The sequence below is a fragment of the Hyla sarda genome, chromosome 6, assembly GCF_029499605.1.
Source record: "Hyla sarda isolate aHylSar1 chromosome 6, aHylSar1.hap1, whole genome shotgun sequence".
Taxonomy (NCBI): Eukaryota; Metazoa; Chordata; class Amphibia; order Anura; family Hylidae; genus Hyla; species Hyla sarda.
In genome coordinates, this window is record NC_079194.1 from 40,426,391 (window position 1) to 40,445,398 (window position 19,008).

A 19,008-nucleotide genomic window follows, 5' to 3' on the forward strand; every position below is an offset into this window, starting at 1 on the left:
AATGTGAGTGAAAAAAACTGCCAGTGGCCCTGTTCTGTTCCCTGCCACAAATCAAACAGTTAGTTTGGTCTCCTCCCAGCCTGGCAGGAGTTCAAACTCAGAATGTGTGTAGAAATAGAAGGAGAAGGTTCCAGCTCCCCGAAAATCATAGTATTGTGAAAAATTAAAAGTCCAAGATTTATTTAGTCAATTTTGAAATCCAAACAAAAAACACCCAGTGCGGATAAAAACACCCTTACGCCGACGCATTTCGGACTAGTCAGTCCTTGCCATGACTAAGGACTGACTAGTCCGAAACACTTCGGCGTAAGGGTGTTTTTATCCGCACTGGGTGTTTTTTGTTTGGATTTTAAAATGGACTAAATAAATCTTGGACTTTTAATTGTTCACAATACTATGATTTCCGGGGAGCTGGAACCTTCTCCTTCTATTTCTACTATATCGAGGACAACGGCTCGACTTTTTCCTGGCTCCTGGACAGAGATGACAAAAGTGCTTGACATCAATGCTTCATAAATGGGGAGCTGGCTATTCTTTTCTTTGACTGTATTCAGAATGGGTGTGCAGGACATGGCGAGGCTACCGACTCCCCCCCCATATAATGTTAGGGAGAGAATATTTAGGTGTGTTTTATTTCAGTTACCCAGATATTTTGTGGAGATAATCTGCTACCAGAGCTGTCCAGCAAATGCTTGCCTTTTTTCCTCCCTTTCAGAACACATGAATGTTCTGTCAAGCTGAATGTTCATGTGCATGGGGTTAACAGGAAAGATAACTGTCAGTCAAATGAACCATTAACCAAAATATATTGAAACATATATGTCCATCTTAAAGGGGTTAATTGGCTAAAGACATTTTATCCCCTATCCAAATGATAGGGGATAAGATGTCTAATCTTGGGGGGCCACCACTGAGACCCCTCCCTCGATCTCTGTGCAGCTCCCACATTCTATGTGGGGCTGCATCTCCATTTTAAGGTGAGGCAAAAAAGTATTTAGACAGCCACCAATTGTGCAAGTTCTCCCACTTAAAAAGATGAGAGCCTGTAATTTTCAGCATAGATATACCTCAACTATGAGAGACATAATGAGAAAATAAAATCACATTGTCTGATTTTTTTAATAATTTATTTGCAAATTATGGTGGAAAATAAGTATTTGGTCACCAACAAACAAGCAAGATTTCTGGCTCTCACAGACCTCTAACTTCTTATTTAAGAGTGTCCTCTGTCCTCCACTCGTTACTTGTATAATGGCTCCTGTTTGAACTTGTTATCAGTATAAAATACACCTGTCCACAACCTCAAACAGTCACACTCCAAACTCCACTATAGCCAAGACCAAAGAGCTGTCGAAGGACACCGGAAACAAAATTGTAGACCTGCACCAGGCTGGGAAGACTGAATCTGCAATAGGCAAGCAGCTTGGTGTAAAGAAATCAACTGTGGGAGCAATTATTAGAAAATAGAAGACAAACAAGACCACCTATAATTTCCCTCGATCGGGGGCTCCACGCAAGATCTCACCCCGTGGTATTAAAATGATTACAAGAACGGTGAGAAAAAATTCCATAACCACATGGGGGGACCTAATGAATAACCTGCAGAGAGCTGGGACCAAAGTAACAAAGGCTACCATCAGTAACACACTACGCTGCCAGGGACTCAAATCATGCAGTGCCAGACGTGTCCCCCTGCTTAAGCCAGTACATGTCCGGGCCCATCTGAAGTTTGCTAGAGAGCATTTGGATGATCCAGAAGAGTATTGGAAGAATATCATATGGTCAGATGAAACCAAATAGAACTTGGAGAAACAAGGCTTAGTTGCACCCAAAGAACACCATACCAACTGTGAATCATGGGGGTGGAAACATCATGTTTTGGGGCTGTTTTTATGGTAGGGACCAGGAAGACTGATCCGTGTAAAGGAAAGAATGAATGGGGCCATGTATCTGGAGATTTTGAGTGAAAACCTCCTTCCATTAGCAAGGGCATTGAAGATGAAATGTAGCTGGGTCTTTTAGCATGACAATGATCCCAAATACACCACCTGGGCAATGAAAGAATGGCTTCATAAGAAGTATTTCAAGGTCTTGGAGTGGCCTAGCCAGTCCCCAGATCTCAACCCTATAGAAAACCTTTGGAGGAAGTATAAAGTCCGTGTTGCCCAGGGCCACCCCAAAACATCACTGCTCTAGAAGAGATCTGCATGGAGGAATGGGCCAAAATGCCCGCAAAAGTGTGTGAAAACCTTGTGAAGACTTACAGAAAACGTTTGACTTCTGTCATTGCCAACAAAAGGTATATAACAAAGTATTGAGATGAACTTTTGTTATTGACCAAATACTTATTTTACACCATAATTTGCAAATAAATTATTTAGAAATTATTTAGAAATGTGATTTTATGGATTTTTTTTCTCATTATGTCTCTCATAGTTGAGGTATACCTATGATGAAAATTACAGACCTCTCTCATCTTTTTAAGTGGGAGAAGTGGTGGCTGACTAAATACTTTTTTTTGCCTTTCTGTATGTGGGGCTGCGCCCCCTTGTGATGTAGTTCCCCGCCACCTCCATTCACGTCTATGGGAGGGGGCGTGACATCCACCACACCCTCTCCCATAGACATGAATGGAGGAGGCATGGTATTACGTCACATCTTCACTCCTGGAAACAAAGAGCTTTCCGAGACTGGAGACGCAACCCTGCATAGAATGCGGGTGCTTCTCTTTGGCAGGATAACCCTGTTAAAGTTATTCAAACCTCTCAATCCCATCTACAGGACTGTTCTCATGCTAAATCGGGACTCAAAACACGTTGAGCATTAATTACTTGTGCTGGATCGGTTGCATTTTATCTGAATTGTGATGTGTTGTCTTGGTTGAAAGTGAAAGACGGGAAAAGACTGGGACAACATGAAAAAAGAGGCTGGGGAATAAAGAACTTCTGGGGTGGTTGAGTATGGTGTATAACATCAGAAATATGCAAGAAAGAAAACAAATATATTGACAAGTTATATAACTTAATATAATGGTCCAATGTGCACATAAATATCTGACTTCGAAAGACCTCTTGAGGTGGTTTCCAAAATCTCTCTCCCACCCATTTCAGTCATAGAGAGAACCTGTTGTATGTTGGGAAGGGGGCAATAGCCAGAGTAATCATCTTATTTCCAGAAAGTAATGTGCACATGCTCTTTACTAAGTAATAGAATCAGTTCATGATTCTTTCTGAGCGTTAGAGGTCCACCGTCCTGATAGGGGTGCAGAAGCTTCTCTTAATGCACAAGGTCAAATCAAGCAGGAGAGAAGACATGGATAACCTCTTTAGTGAGCTTGTCCTTAAATAGAAAAGAAACACTGCTACTGTAGTCCATGTTCTATGTCTGATATTGCAGCATTGTTCAAGTCCCATTGGTTTGAAACAGTATGACCAGCAATGACAGAGTGATGCTTTATCCAGAAAAATTATATTTTATTAGGCTGAATGCACATGTACAGTGTATCACCAAAGGGCAACTCATCTCTGATGTTCCGTGTACTATACATTCCTGTAGAAATACACTTTCCTGTGTTTGTTTCTCCTGTTGTTAAATTAACTTAATATAAAATTTAAATCAATGTTCATGTCCCTTATTGTCCTCAGGATCTTAACGGGGTATTCCAGGAAAGATTATTATTATTATTATTATTATTATTATTATTATTATTATTATTATTTATTTTTTTTAGATCAACTGGTGCCAGAAAGTTAAACAGATTTGTAAATTACTTCTATTAAAAAATCTTAATCCTTCCAATAATTATCAGCTGCTGAATTTGATTTGTTATTTTCTGTCTGACAACAGTGCTCTCTGCTGACACCTCTGTCTGTCTCAGGAACTATCCAGAGGATAAGAGCTTTGCTATGAGGATTCGCTCCTACTCTGGACAGCTCCTGAGACAGGTGTCATCAGAGAGCAGTTAGACAGAAAATAACAACTCACTTTCAGCAGCTGATAAGTACTGGAAGGATTAAGATTTTTTAATAGAATTCATTTACAAATCTATTGATATGTATATAAAAAAAAGTTTTTTCCTGGAATACCCCTGTAACTCAGAGATGAAGACAGAAGATAAGAAGGGAGGCCGAGGAACAAACACAATACAAGATAAGTTACAGACTTAACAAATACACATACACTGCATGCTGTCATATTATTTTATGGGACCACTGTATTCAAAGATTACTTTGGAAAATGAACCAAATATAGTCACTAAACAACTATCAGTCTTGAACCCCCATACAAAATGGGATTGCTGGGGGTAACCCCAATGGGACCCTCACCAATCTCAAGAATGGTGGTCCCATGTCCATCATCTGAATGTAGATGCATGCTGCTACTATATTCAATCTGTATGGGGCTGATGATGAGAGCTGAGTGATATACTTGACTATATCCATTATTATGATAGAGATTAAATAGAGCAGTACCAAAATGCCTAACTCCATTCAAATGGGGGAACAATGATTTCTCCTTCTTGTGATCAGTGGAGGTTTCAGCAGCAGGACACCCAGTGATCTGACACCTTACAGCTCTTCCTGTAGTTCTGCATTCCCCTCCTCCCCTTCTTCTGCACATATAGAAGCTGCTCTGTCTGCTCTGGGCCCACTACTCAGATTTAAATGTGATATGTATTGATGTGAGGTATTATAAATGCACTTTTATGCTGTTGTGTGCTAAGGGTTAACCTTTATTTGCAGGAGGATGTTAAGGGGATCACATGCTTGGCTCAGCCAATAAGGGCTGCTAGACTGGGGGGGGGGGAGTTATCAGTCTAGAGTGAGTTGTGAAAGAGAGTGGAGGTGACCTTCAGACCTCACTATATGGGTACATGCCTGAAGAAGATCCAGATGCTGCACTAATTCTATTCCTATGATCCAGACGGCCTTGCACTGTTCAAGTCAAGTTCAGGCAAGTCAAGTTCTGAAAGGATAGCAGGAGATAGAAAGCCTTGGGCAACTCTGGTCCAAATAGGTCTAGTCTGGCCGTGAGCCCTTATTCAGAGTTCCCAGGTGAAGAGTCATTGTTTGTCTGCTCCTAAGTCTCATACAAGCTATACAATCCAATCCAGATCAGTCTAAACATAACTCAGCAAGCAAGAAGCTAGTCAGTCAGTGAGGACTACAAGTACCATAGTATCCTGAAGCAACGGTGATCCCTGAAGCAAACTCCAGTTCACTTTGCACTACAGTTGAACTGTTCCTGCATACTTCTGCAAGTTTCTGAGTACATTTTTTAGTTTTTGCATTTGTGGTCTTTATTACCCCAACCCTGGCATCATGAACTGTTAGTTGTTTTTGCCACACCATATTTTGCCAAAAAAATAAGCTATCTTACCCTGGCCTGCCACATAAGTACTGCACTCTGCACAGTCCCTACTCACTTTCTCTTCTCATCTTCACAGTGGGACTGCAGGCCATCTCTAGTGCTGCTTTGATGGGTTTGTGTGACCAATCGGTGCAGTCACAGACAGTAGCTCGCAGCCATAGCATGGGATTGGGCAAAAAAAATATCATATTCTTATACATTTCTGTCAAGTAGCTAGGGGACTCTGTCAGGACTTTAGGGATGGAATCTGCTCCTGAATTATTGCAGAATCTTCACTGTGTGAAAACAGTCTTGTAGTCAACCCATGTTCAAAAATTTTTCACATTACTAGATTTTGTTATGTATGTGACATAAAAGGGTTATTTTCATCATCAATAGTTTACCTCTAAACACAGTACAAAAATAAATTATTAACTTATCCCTTTGGGGTATGACCACTAGGACCACTGGCCACGCTTAAACATAATAAAAGTGATCTGGTTCCGGCATTGCCCATTTCCGGGACTTCAGGTACCCTGATGGTAGACTTTTCTCCCTGATTCTAAGACGAGGAGGTGGAGCAGGTCTTGCCTGCTTAGCCAATCAATAGTCGCAGTGGTGTACCACCTCAGTCAGTGATTGGCTGGGTGGAACTCCTCCTCTTTGAAGCAGGAAGAAGAAATGATCAGCGGTGGACCTGAAGTCCCTGGACCAGGGACTGTGGGGAACTGGGGTAGGTAAAAATTACTTATTTTTTTAATATAACCACATACCCAATGTAAGCATGCAATGTATTGACAGTTTTGTGAAATTCCTACTACTGATTAGGGAAGTGCTTTTCAACCAAGGCACCTCCAGCTGTTTCGAAACTTCAACCCCCAGCATGCCCAGACAGGCTTCGGCTGCCCGGGCATCCTGGGAGTTGTAGTTTTGCAACAGCTGGAGGTGCCCTGTTTGGGAAATGCTGGAATAGAGCTTCTACGCCTGTGGCCAAAACATCCACATTTAGATGACTACAACAAATGAATTCATATTAACCTATGAAGATTTTTACAGAAACGTTACAGATCATTTTAATTCTTTTCAATCATTTTAATACCGTCAGAAACATGCATCGCAATGCCAGATATGAGCCGCGCAATTTTCAAGGCAACTCCTTGAGACTAATATGAGAAATATTGAATTAAACATATTTCCGCTCTGAATCTCGATCCATCTGACACAAGGAGGCACTTTTTATCATGCGGCTGTGAAATACTGAATGTAATTTTACATTACAGTGAAGCGATTGAATTGGCCCGAGGCAACAAGTAAACTGTGTTTTATCTTTCCCTCAATGTCAAGTACAGAGTAATCTGCAGCAAAACATAACCGCACATTTTCCAAAGATGGTAGTATTAGTTCACAGGAGCACCCAAGGGTTGAATGGCTACAGTACCTCGGCTTCTCCACTTTATCTGTGCATCCTCTGGAGTGGGAGGAAGGGGCCCTCACATTGTCTGACCTTTAAATCATAAAACATTTTGAAGTTTACAAAGATCAAACTTTTTTTTTTCTCTCCCCCCCCCCCACATTGCCAAAGATAGCATATTTCATACAAGTTTTCAAGAATGGAGTATTTATTTTTTTCACATTAAAGCACAGGCTGATGTTTTAATGGTTTTTTCCAGGAGCAGAACTGAAATTGAATTTTTTTTGAAAGAAAAGGACAAGCACGCATCTTGAGGAAAAGTGAAAAAAAAAATATGGTAATGGGGATGAAGTGTTTTCTGTAATTGTTATGTAAAGACCCAAACTTGGGCCTATTGCAGTGTGATTGATAGTGCCCACCCCAATCCTCTGTCCCTACTTACTTGGACAATCCGCCCCAAAATGGCAGCCCACAATTTGGCAATGGTCACTACACTCTGCTAAGTGCACGGGGCATCAGAAAAGTTAGAGAGGGTCAAAAGGTATAAACTCAGACAAGAGGTTAAATATGGTCAAGCCAGAAGTCAGAAACCAAGAAGGCAAGGCAGAACAAAATAGAACCAGAATCAAAGTCCAGGAAGGCAATATGTCAAACCTAGAGGGTGACACAGTACTAAATCATCAGGCAAAGACAAGGTCCGATCAAAAGCAGGAAGTCAGGTAAGGTAACAGAATAGCATACGGTACAGGAACAGTAGTGAAGGGAATAATCAACAATCATGGGTATAGGACTAAGCAGTTGACCAGTTTAAACCTCCCACCACTGGTAGATGTTAGTGCTGTTTGGTCCTATGCCCACAGAAGAGGAAGTCAGGGATGACACGAGATGATGCCAGCTGCATTTGGTAGCACTTTGGGCCAGTCATCATTAACATACAAAAAAATACTTTTCACACTAAAGTTATCTGCCCATTCAATGTACTGAGCAGCATTTTGCCATTACAAATGACATGCAGACAAGATCAAAATAGGTAAAAATGGAGTTTTAAGTGACTTTGAACATGACATGGTTGGTGGCACCAGATGGACTGGTCTGAAAAATGAATCACTATGTTTAATAGCATAATAGCATGATGTCGGACATTTTGTGTGTATAATAAGTGAGTTCATGAAAAGGCCACAATTCTAAAGTTCTTCTCTGCAAATGTGCCAGTCTCAGAAGAAGACTTCTTGTCTTCTTAGATATTTATGACCACTGAGATAAGGACATGAGAAGGCAAGTTAGTTACACTCTCTAGACAACACTACTACAATTTACCCAACGTGAAACTTATAATTATGTCTTATCCGAACAAAAATGTGATATATATATATATATATATATATATATATATATATATATATCTCAGTAGGACATAATATATTGTAAATGACATCAGTATATCTATTATCTTATATATGATTCCTACTAGAAGTATTGCTTAGTGCTTGCATTCCTAAGACATGGTGGGAAGGCAACGTTATTCTGACTAACAATTAATTATCCATTTAACTGGACAGAGACATTCACACATCTGTGTGTGGCAGTCTAGATTATTATCTTCTCTTTAAATTTGATAGTGTGAGAAGTGTCTAATTGGTGACTCTATGTCTACTTAGATATGTCACGCTTAAAGGGGTATTCCAGGATTTTTTTTATTTGACTATACTACAGGGGCTGTTATGCAACAGCTGTAGGCACCCTGATTGAAAACCACAGGTCTTTTGAATTGATGCAGCTCATTTATGTTTCAATGGGTGGGGTGGCTGATGTGTGGGAGGGAGTAAAATGGAATTATGGGATTTGTAGTTGAAAGAAGAAAACTGAAACAGAAAATATCAGTTCACAAAAAGCTAGCCACAGTGTTATGGTAATTTCACAAAATAGCCATTTAGCCCCAAGACAAGAGCAAATCCTCGCTGTCCGATCGCCGAATAACTGCTCAGTGCTTGAGATCCAGGCATGAGCAGTCAAGCGGCAGAATCATCGATCACTGGTTTCCTATGAGAAACCAGTGATCAATGATAAAGATCAGTGTGTGCAGTGTTATAGGTCCCTATGGGATAACAATGATCAGTATAAGAGATCAGTGTGTGCAGCGTTATAGGTCCCTATAGGAGCTATAACACTGCAAAAAAAAAGTGAAAAAAAGTGAATAAACATCATTTAACACCTCCCCTAAAAAAATTAAGTTTGAATCATCCCCCTCATCCCCCTTTTCCCAAAAAACCACAGTGTAAATAAAAATAAACATATATGGTATCACCGCGTGCGGAAATGTCCGAATTATAAAAATATATTGTTAATTAAACCGCTCGGTCAATGGCGTACGCGCAAAAAAATTCCAAAGTCCAAAATAGTGCATTTTTGGTCACTTTTTATATAATTTAAAAATGAATAAAAAGCGATCAATAAGTCCTATCAATGCAAAAATGGTACCGTTAAAAAATGTTCATTGAGCCCTCATACCGCCCCATACGCGGAAAAATAAAAAAGTTATAGGGGTCAGAAGATGACAATTTTAAACGTATTAATTTTCCTGCATGTAGTTATGATTTTTTCCAGAAGTACAACAAAATCAAACCTATATAAGTAGGGTATCATTTTAATCGTATGGACCTACAGAATTTTTACTGAAAAATGTACTATGTAAAAACGGAAGCCCCCAAAAGTTAAAAAACTGCGTTTTTTTTTTCAATTTTGTCGCACAATGATTTTTTTTTCCATTTCACCGTAGATTTTTGGGTAAAATGACTGACGTCATTACAAAGTAGAATTGGTGGCGCAAAAAATAAGCAATCATATGTCTTTTTAGGTGCAAAATTGAAAGAGTTATGATTTTTTAAAGGCAAGGAGCAAAAACGAAAATGCAAAAACGGAAAAAACCCCCGTCCTTAAGGGGTTAAATTAATTTATTAATTAATTAATTATCTCCATATTGAGATTATAGTTATTGGATGTTCTGTATTATAGATTATAACTGTAGAAGAGTCTATTTTGCAGATCTATTAGAAAGCATTGAACAATTGCTTATAGATATTGAGAAACTCCTATACTCAACAAGCTAAATGTTATTAGTATACAGTATTTTCCACACAGAAAACTTGCTTCAAGTTCTTCCTCCTAAAAATATAGTCCAGCAAGATCATATATCATTGCTATTTAACTGCTTTAAAAATCTTACCAAAGTCATGTTGAGAAAATAGTCCAGAATGGGGCAGATGGATTTGCCCATTCTTGGAGTCATGTGATTTGCAGTTGGTTAGAAGGGGGAGGGGAGAGTATTTAGCATTCTTTATTGATATGTCTATGATTAGATATTGCCCATCTTGATATCATGAGGTTTCCTCTGGACACAGTGATATGTAACCTTTTTCTTACATGATACTAGCTGAGTACCTGGCGTTGCCCGGTTTTTCCTTCCTAATCCTTTTTGGGGAGGAAAATCAACAAAGGAGGAAGCTTTTGACTTCATATCCCATCCTCATATATTGTTGTCATGTCCCAACCACACATCCCGTCCTCATATCTCAACCTCGTATCCTGACCTCCTATCCCGTCCTCATATCCCAACCTAATATCCCGTCCTCATATCTCGTCATCATATCTTGACCTCATAAACTGACCTCCTATCCCGTGGGAGGCGGTGTTGCCAGGGTTTAGGGTCCTGAAGAAGACACTGTTGAGGAACCTGAGGAGGACATCAGTGAAGTGCAGACACAACTCGATGATGATGAAGCCAATCGCACTTGGGAGCTGGGTACAGAAGGGGCTTCATCATCATCAGGAGAAGAGAGTTGCAGGTTGCCCATGAGGCAGCAGCTAAGCCAGCAAGGCGGTAGCGTGGTGGCAGAAGTGGAAATTCTGGAGCCAAACGTGCCCAATGGAGACCACTTGTTTTGTGACAGCCTACCTTCCCAGGAGGTAGTGGAACAGGGGTTCCTGGAGACGGGGGCAGTAGCAGTCAATTAGTGCGGACTGTTGGTTGGAAAATCTGCTACTCAGCTGTGTGGCAGTTTTGCATCAAGCTTCCGGAGGAGGTTAACATAGCCACGTGCAAGATATGTTGGCAGAAGGTGAAGCGTGGTCAGGGTCCCAATGTTGCAGCCTGCAGAGTCTGGCCAAAACAATCAGGCAAAGCTTGGCAAAGAATATGGATATATTGGAGGTAAAAGATGTTCTGCGGTGGTGCTGCCTTTCGGGGACCAATTTTACTTTCAGTCCGGTATATGTGGGGCGCACCAACCAAATTTTGTGCACCAGACTAAATAAACATTGGTCTAATGCTAAAAACGGCTATCGTCTACATAGTGTACCCTGTCACGCCACGCTGAAACACGGCTGTGAATTCTCCAATTTTTCTGTGACACTGATTGAACACATCCCACCCACCTGCCATAAACGTTACACACAGCAGTGTAGAAGAAAGAATTTTGGGATCTTTAAACTGAAAACCTTAATACCGCTGGGTTTGAATGAATATATCAAACACACTGTTTAATTATACGATGTCTGAAATTTGCAATCCCCCCACACCTATTCAACATTAGAAAGGCACCAGGTTGATTGGCCACTCTCCTGTCATCAAGTTGCTACCTTAAAAAAACTGTCCAAACTTGATTGGCTAACCAGCTCCTTTGAATAAATCATTTGGCACCCTCAAATCGGCAAGCCTGTGATTGGTTGATCAAGAATACGGCGTATTGTTTATACACATTATTTTGATTGGCCATTTTTCTTCAGAAAACAACTGATAAAGCACCATGGATTGGCTGAAAGCTGGAACACATGACTATGTAAACCAAAGCTCCTGGCTCTACCGCCAATTTTATGAATGACCAAGCTCAAACCCAGTATGGAAATTACCCAAAGTATTGCCCGTATTTTAAAATATTCACTTCCCGTTACACAAACAACCACGATATATAAAATATTGCGCCCACTACCAATTTTATCATATGTTTTTTTTAATTTTTTTTATTGTTTTAAATATATGATTTTATGTACAATAACGTGTCATGGAAGCGCTATACAAACCACCCATGTCACGCCCTCCCCCCCCCCCCCGAGTTGCAGTGATGCCCCCCCTCTCCCTTTCTTGTCGTCCCTCCCCCCCCTGTGTCAGGTTAACAGAAATCGTGTATACTACTTCTCATTTGTTGTTCTGTTTTGTTTTGTATTGGAAAAAATGAACATTCTACAAACGCTCCACTTGCGAGTGGACTTCATTCCCTTATGTCTTTTTCGCTCAATAAAAATTATAGTTGAGAAAAAAAAAAGATACTATTTAAATGTAACAGTACTGTCATAATGTAGACATCTTTTATTCTGCAATTGAAAAAGGTGTAACTTAACCCCAAAACACATCTTCTATGATTGTCCACCACATGTATGCACTAATAAATGTGAATACTTTGTTTCAAACCAGACTGAAAGGGAACTTGGTCTCCGAAAGGCAGCGCCACCGAAGAAAATATTTTCCTCCAATATCTCCATATCCTTTGCAGACCTCTGCCTCAGTGTATCGGCCTGACTCTGCAGGCTGCAGCCAGAGATCTCTCGTCTGACCTCACACGTAGAGTTGACACGCTTATATCAAGACTTACCCCAGGTGAGCGCATGTCACACGGGGGTCGTGTAGGATATAATACCCACGTTATTACACAAGGTGCTGTCCTCTACGTTTTCATTCCAATATTTGCCTAAAAGTAGGAGTAGTAGGAACATCTGGAGCGACAGAAGGAGGGTATGACATACAGCTCCCTTCGGCTGAGGTGGTGAAGCCTTGGCTGGCTGAAACAGGGAGAGGTGTACCACTGAGTGATGCAACAGGCTAGACCACCACATCGAAGCCACGGTTCTCCCAGGCCGCTTTATGGTGACACTGCATATGTTGAAGCAGGGCCGTGGTGCCAACATTGGGACCCTGGCCACACTTCACCTTCTGCCGACACATCTTGCATGTGGCCAGGTAAACATCCTCCAGTTGCTTGATGAAAAACTGCCACATCGCCGAGGAGCTGATTTTCCCACCAACAGTCTGCACTGATTGACTGCTGCTGCCCCAACTCCAGGAACCCCTGTTCCACTACCTCCCAGGAAGGTAGGCTGCCACGAAGTAGGTGGTCTACCCCAGGAACATTTGGCTCCAGACTTTCCACTTCTGCCGCCATGCTGACTGCCAACCATGCTACCACCTTGCTGGCTCAGTTGTTGCCTCACAGGCAACCTGCAACCCTCTTCTCCTCATGATGAAGGAGCCCCTTTTTCTCCCAGCTCCCAAGTGTAATCGGCTTCATCATCATCAAGTTGTGTCTGCATGTCACTGATGTCCTCCTCAGGCTCCTCAAAAGTGTCTGCTTACGGACCCTGAACGCTGGCAATACCGCCTCCCACATGACTCTCCTCATCACTACTTGCCTGCCTAGCTGAGGAAGCAATGGATGTCTTCTCCACTTCTTGGTTGGGCAGTAGCTGCTGACTTTCCTTTAGTAGATCATCCTCACTTAATAGTGGAGCTGAACCCACAGCATAAGATACTTCTGTGGGGGAGGGAACAGCATAGGACAGAGGCAATGGGCGGACAGGGTCTGCTCCCGGGCCATGCCAACTGAGGGTTGTCTGAGGAACGCACCAACTGTGACTGGGGGGTGTCAGATGCCACTTGTGATGAAGTGGATGACAGTGTTAATCAATCGATGATGGCGGATGTGTTGATGGTCAAGACACGACAGCTTGCTGATACCCGGAGCTCAGACAACTCGCCCCTAGTCTGCTGCTACCTCTGCCTGATGAATTTAGGCCTCTGCCACTCCTCTGTGCATGCAATGGCACTTCTCTGCCTGACATACTTAGTTCGTGTATGAGATGAGTACAATACGCTCAGCAACGCTTAAAACAGTATTTGTCTAAAACACCAGCAGGTGTATACTTTTGCCTGGCCTTTCACAGTATCTAGGCCCTTATGACTTTAACAGGAACAAAATAGTACACTACTTAGATGTAGGTATGTGATATGCAGTTATGAGGGAAAAAAAATGTGCTACAGTATGCTTAAAAAATTATTTGAATAAAAGACTAGTATCTAGGCCCCACATAGGAACCAATCCCTATTTCCACCTAAAAACCCTTGAAAATAGCAGTGTTTGTAGGTGGAAATAGAGAGAGGTTCCTGTGTGGGGCTGCCCTTTTTAGGGTGAGTAACAGTTGCCAAGAAGATATTAATAATACGAGAGTAGGGCCTTACAGAGGAAGTTTTTACCCCCACCAGTTACAATGAACCATACATTGTTCCCTTTCACCCTTTAGAGGTCTTTGCATCACATCAATACTTGGTGGTGTAGGTGGCACATTGTGTTTTTTGCACATCTTTCCTTTTGTTTGATAAAAAAAAAAAATGGTCCATATATTTTATCCTAAGCATATTATTAAAAGTTAAGTTTTTTGTAATGCATATCCTCAATACTTACTTGTGCGCACTAACACTTTCACAAAAGACATGGTTTTCTTCTGCCTACTTGCCTCAGCTACTATTCCGATCCTGCCACCCACCTGATGCCCCACATCTGAGGCCAAGTTCTCTTTTTTTCACCAACCTTTGCCACCGAGTACTGGTATTGCCACCCACCGCACCACTCTGTCATCGGTTCATTTTCAGGACTCCTGATGCTGCTGCTGCCACCTCCAGGCTGTCTCAATTTGCAACCATATGTTCTCCTCATACCGATGCCAGCTCTAGGCTGTCTCATTCTGCCATCATGTGTTCTCCTCATGCTGATGCCAGCCCCAAGCTGTCTCATACTGCCAACATATGTTCTCCTCATGCTGCTGCCAACTCCAGGCTTTGTCATTCAGCCACTATATGGTCTCCTCATGCTGCCGCAAACTCCAGGCTGTGTCCTTCAGCCACTATATGCTGCCGCCAATTCCAGGCTGTGGATTGAGCCACTATATGGTCTCCTCATGCTGCCACCACCTCCATGCTGCATAATTCAGCCACTATATGGTCTCCTCATACTGATGCCACCTCCGGTCTCTGTACCACTCTGCGACAGTGATTCTAATAGTGAAGCCTCGGATCTGCATGTCATACTGAAAAACATTTTTATTATTTCACTAACCCAGCGCACACCCTATGCGTGTTACAGCAAGGAAAAGTGTTCTACACCCCTATTGAGTCTCTCTGTAGTCCAGAAATAGACATTTTTAATAGCGTTTCACCGTGAATTAATTCGGACCGGAACAAATGTTTTGGTTGAATTCGACAAACTAAAATTTTTAAAAAATTCGCTCATATTTACTGTGTGTCTGTGTGTGATTTACTCTAGTGATGAGCAGTAGGGGCCTTATTCGACTTTGCGATATTTCGCAAATATATTGACAATTGTTTGTCCTATGTTCGCGAAATTCGCATATTCGCTATGTCCATTCACTTTTTTTTCCCATGCGAAAATTAGCATGGAAAATTTGCATAAAAATTTGCGTGTAAAAAAAAAAAAAAAAAAAAAACAGACCAACGTGATAGACCCATGTGATAGACCCCTATTCATATGGAAATTTTGTGCAAAAATTCACAGAAAAAATTGCATGTGAAAAAAAAATAAACATAAAATTCGTCATTACGAATATATAGCACTATATTCTAAATATTCGCGAAATTGCAAAGTGATGATTTTCTTGATAAAAATTTGCATTATGAATATTCTTACTCAACACTAATTTACTCTTGTGCATGCACTTTAATGTGATAAAGAAAGTAATGAATTCTGATGGGGGTTAGATATTTACTAGGTCACTGATAAAATCCATATAATTTTTATACTTCCCTATTGTCCCCCACAAAAAAGAAAAAAACACTTTGCAACAGTACTGGCGTTTTCTTGGACGTTTTTGCCCAAAAAAACTTAGTGGAAACCTAGCCTAAAGGGGGGTATTCAGTTCATGTGCCTAGGGGTCGGCGCGGGCTGTAAATATGCCTATTTTAACCTCTTAAGGGCTCAGGGCGCACGGTCCTGGTGTTTAAAACGGGGTCACACCGTGACCCCGCATCACACCGAGTTGGTCCCGGCTGCTATTCATAGCCGGGACCCTCGGCTAACAGCTTGCGGCACCGATCGTTGTGCCGCGCGCTATTAACCCTTCAGACGCAGCGGTAAATGTTGACCGCCGTGTCTGAAAGTGAAAGTAAACGCTTCCCGGCAGCTCAGTCGGGCTGGTCGGGACATCACGATAAAATTGTGATGTTCTGATCAGCTGGGATGCAAGCGGAGGTCTTCTTACCTGTCTCCGCAGCGTCCTATTGGGGTTTGATTGCTCCAAGCCTGAGCTACAAGCTTGAGCAATCGAGCCCCTATCTCACTGATCCGTGCAAAGGTATGGCTTTGCAGGGATCAGCATAAGAGATCAGTGTGTGCAGTGCTATAGGTCCCTATGGGAGCTATAGCACTGCAAAAAAAAAGTTAACAAAGGTAATTTAACCCCTTCCCTAATAAAAGTTTGAATCACCCCCCTTTTCCCATAAAAAAAAAAAAACAAACGGTGTAAATAAAAATAAACATATGTGGTATCGTACGGAAATGTACGAACTATAAAAATATATCGTTAATTAAATTGCACTTTCAATGGCGTACGCGCAAAAAAAGTCCAAAATAGTGTATTTTTGGTCACTTTTTATATCATGAAAAAATGAATAAAAAGCGATCAAAAAGTCCAATCAATACAAAAATGGTACCGCAAAAAAAAAATGAGTCCTCATACCGGCCCGTATGCAGAAAAATAAAAAAGTTATAGGGGTTAGAAGATGAGAATTTTTAACATATAAATTTTCCTGCATGTAGTTATGATTTTTTTCCAAAGTACGACAATATCCAACCTATATAAGTAGGGTATCATTTTAACCATATGAAGATAAGGTGTTATTTGTACCGAAAAATGCACTGTGTAGAAACAGAAGCCCCCAAAAGTTACAAAATGAAATTTTTTCTTTAATTTTGTCGCACAATGAATTTTTTTTTTCGTTTCGCCGTGGGTTTTTGGGTAAAATGACTAATGTCACTGCAAAGTAGAATTGGTGGCACAAAAAGTAAGCCATCATATGGAATTTTATGTGCAAAATTGAGAGCGTTATGATTTTTAGAAGGTGATGAGGAAAAAATAAAAATGCAAAAACAGAGAAACGCTTAAAGGGGTATTCCAGGAAAAAACAATTTTTTTATATATCAACTGGCTCCAGAAAGCTAAACAGATTTGTAAATTACTTATATTAAAAAATCTTAATCCTTTCAGTACTTATGAGCTTCTGAAGTTAAGGTTGTTCTTTACTGTCGAAGTGATCTCTGATGACACGTGTCTCGGGAACCGCCAAGTTTAGAAGAAAATCCACATAGCAAACCTCTTCTAAACTGGGCGTTTCCCGAGACACGTGTCATCAGAGAGCACTTAGACAGAAAAGAACAATCTTAACTTCAGAATCTCATTAGTACTGAAAGGATTAAGATTATTTAATAGAAGCAATTTATAAATCTGTTTAACTTTCTGGAGCCAGTTGATATATAAAAAAAAAAGTTTTTTCCTGGATAACCCCTTTAAGGGGTTAAAAATCAGAAAATAATGCCACCTCCTGAAGAATAAAAATTATAAAAAAAATATGTATTTTAATAATAGGACTTTTCTTATCATAGTTTTCCTTTATATGTGAAAATAGGAAGCTTTAATTTTATTAACAATAAATATCATTTAGGAATGGATTAAAAACAAACAAACAAAAAAATAACATCTCAAGAAGCGGCTGAGCACCGACAGCATGACAAGGAAAGGGTGAATTTATTCGTATGTTAAATGTATCTCCTGTGTGCATTCGTCTTGACTCGCTAACATTCTCACCTAGGAAAGAGTACGGCTTCTTACTCAGAGCAGCAATTTAGGCCAATGTGATTTTGTGTAATTATCTTTCCAGCTGGATATAATGTTCCATTCTTTCTGGAGCACTAAGAATAGAAGCCGGATCCTGGTCCTCTTCACCCCCACTAATCACGCCATAATAGATGAGTCACAATGGGTTGCGCACCCATTCATGGCTACAGAGATCTATACTAACCCTAGGATTATATCGTCCCTGTAAATGTTCTGACGCTGAGTTAAGCTGGATTGCAGGTTAATTTTATAGTAATTCTTCACATATTTTTTTTTTTTCCGGAAAGACTGTAATATGATTAATTGGTCTTTTAGTGGCCTACGGAGCAGCAAGATCTGACTTATGAATATTATGCAAAAGTAGGACTAAAATGTTGCTTTTTCCTTGCAATTTTCTCCACACCAGTAACATTTCTCCTGCTTCATTAGGAAGTAATCAGTCAAATAGCTATACTTGTTATACTTGTTAAGCTTTAGTTTGCCTGAGAATTGATTTTACGTTTCATTGACTTCAAGGACTGGCTTACACTAGCTATTTCTCCCGCACAATAGTGAAAAGAAAAGGCCCGGCGCTGTTTAGGCCCATTACTCTGAACAAACCAGCGATGATTACGCCGGACCTCTTTCTGTCTCTTCAAAACAAACCTCAATCGGTTACATGTGAGCGGTCCGGAAATAGATGCATACCAAATTGCAAATGTCATGCAATGGCCTCGGAATAAAATATTAGCATTATTTAGATGAGTTAACAATATATTTTTCTAAATAATTACATTGGAAACAATACATATACAGAAGTGTTTTTATTAGAGGTTTAGAGTTTTTTGTTCATTTTTTTATTAAAGTGTACCTGTCATATCACATAAAAATAATGCTTCTATGTGTTACTTACTAGGTCATGCAAATTCTTTTCTAGCTTCTAGCTGTCTAGCTTCTGTATTTGACTTACAAATCCCTCTGTTCTGCTGCTGACTTATTCTGACATCCAATGCTCAGGAAGGGGCTTGTTTGAGGCAAGCACTGAGCCCGCCTTCACTCACCATACATTCACTTCCTCCCTGAGTCTGTGCTGTGCTGAGTCTCTTCATCCAATCACTGCCGGCTGCTCTTTAACCTCCTTCTCACTGTTTTCATGCTGCAGTCTGACAGGACAGGAGTGAGCACAGAGGAGTGCTAGTCCCGCCCTCACTTCCTTGAATTTTCCTATTCCTGTGCTTCAGCTGTAGCCGGACAGGATTATGTTCTGGATGGTATGGGACTGCTGCAATGCCACTGTCACAGAGGACCCTTAGAAATGG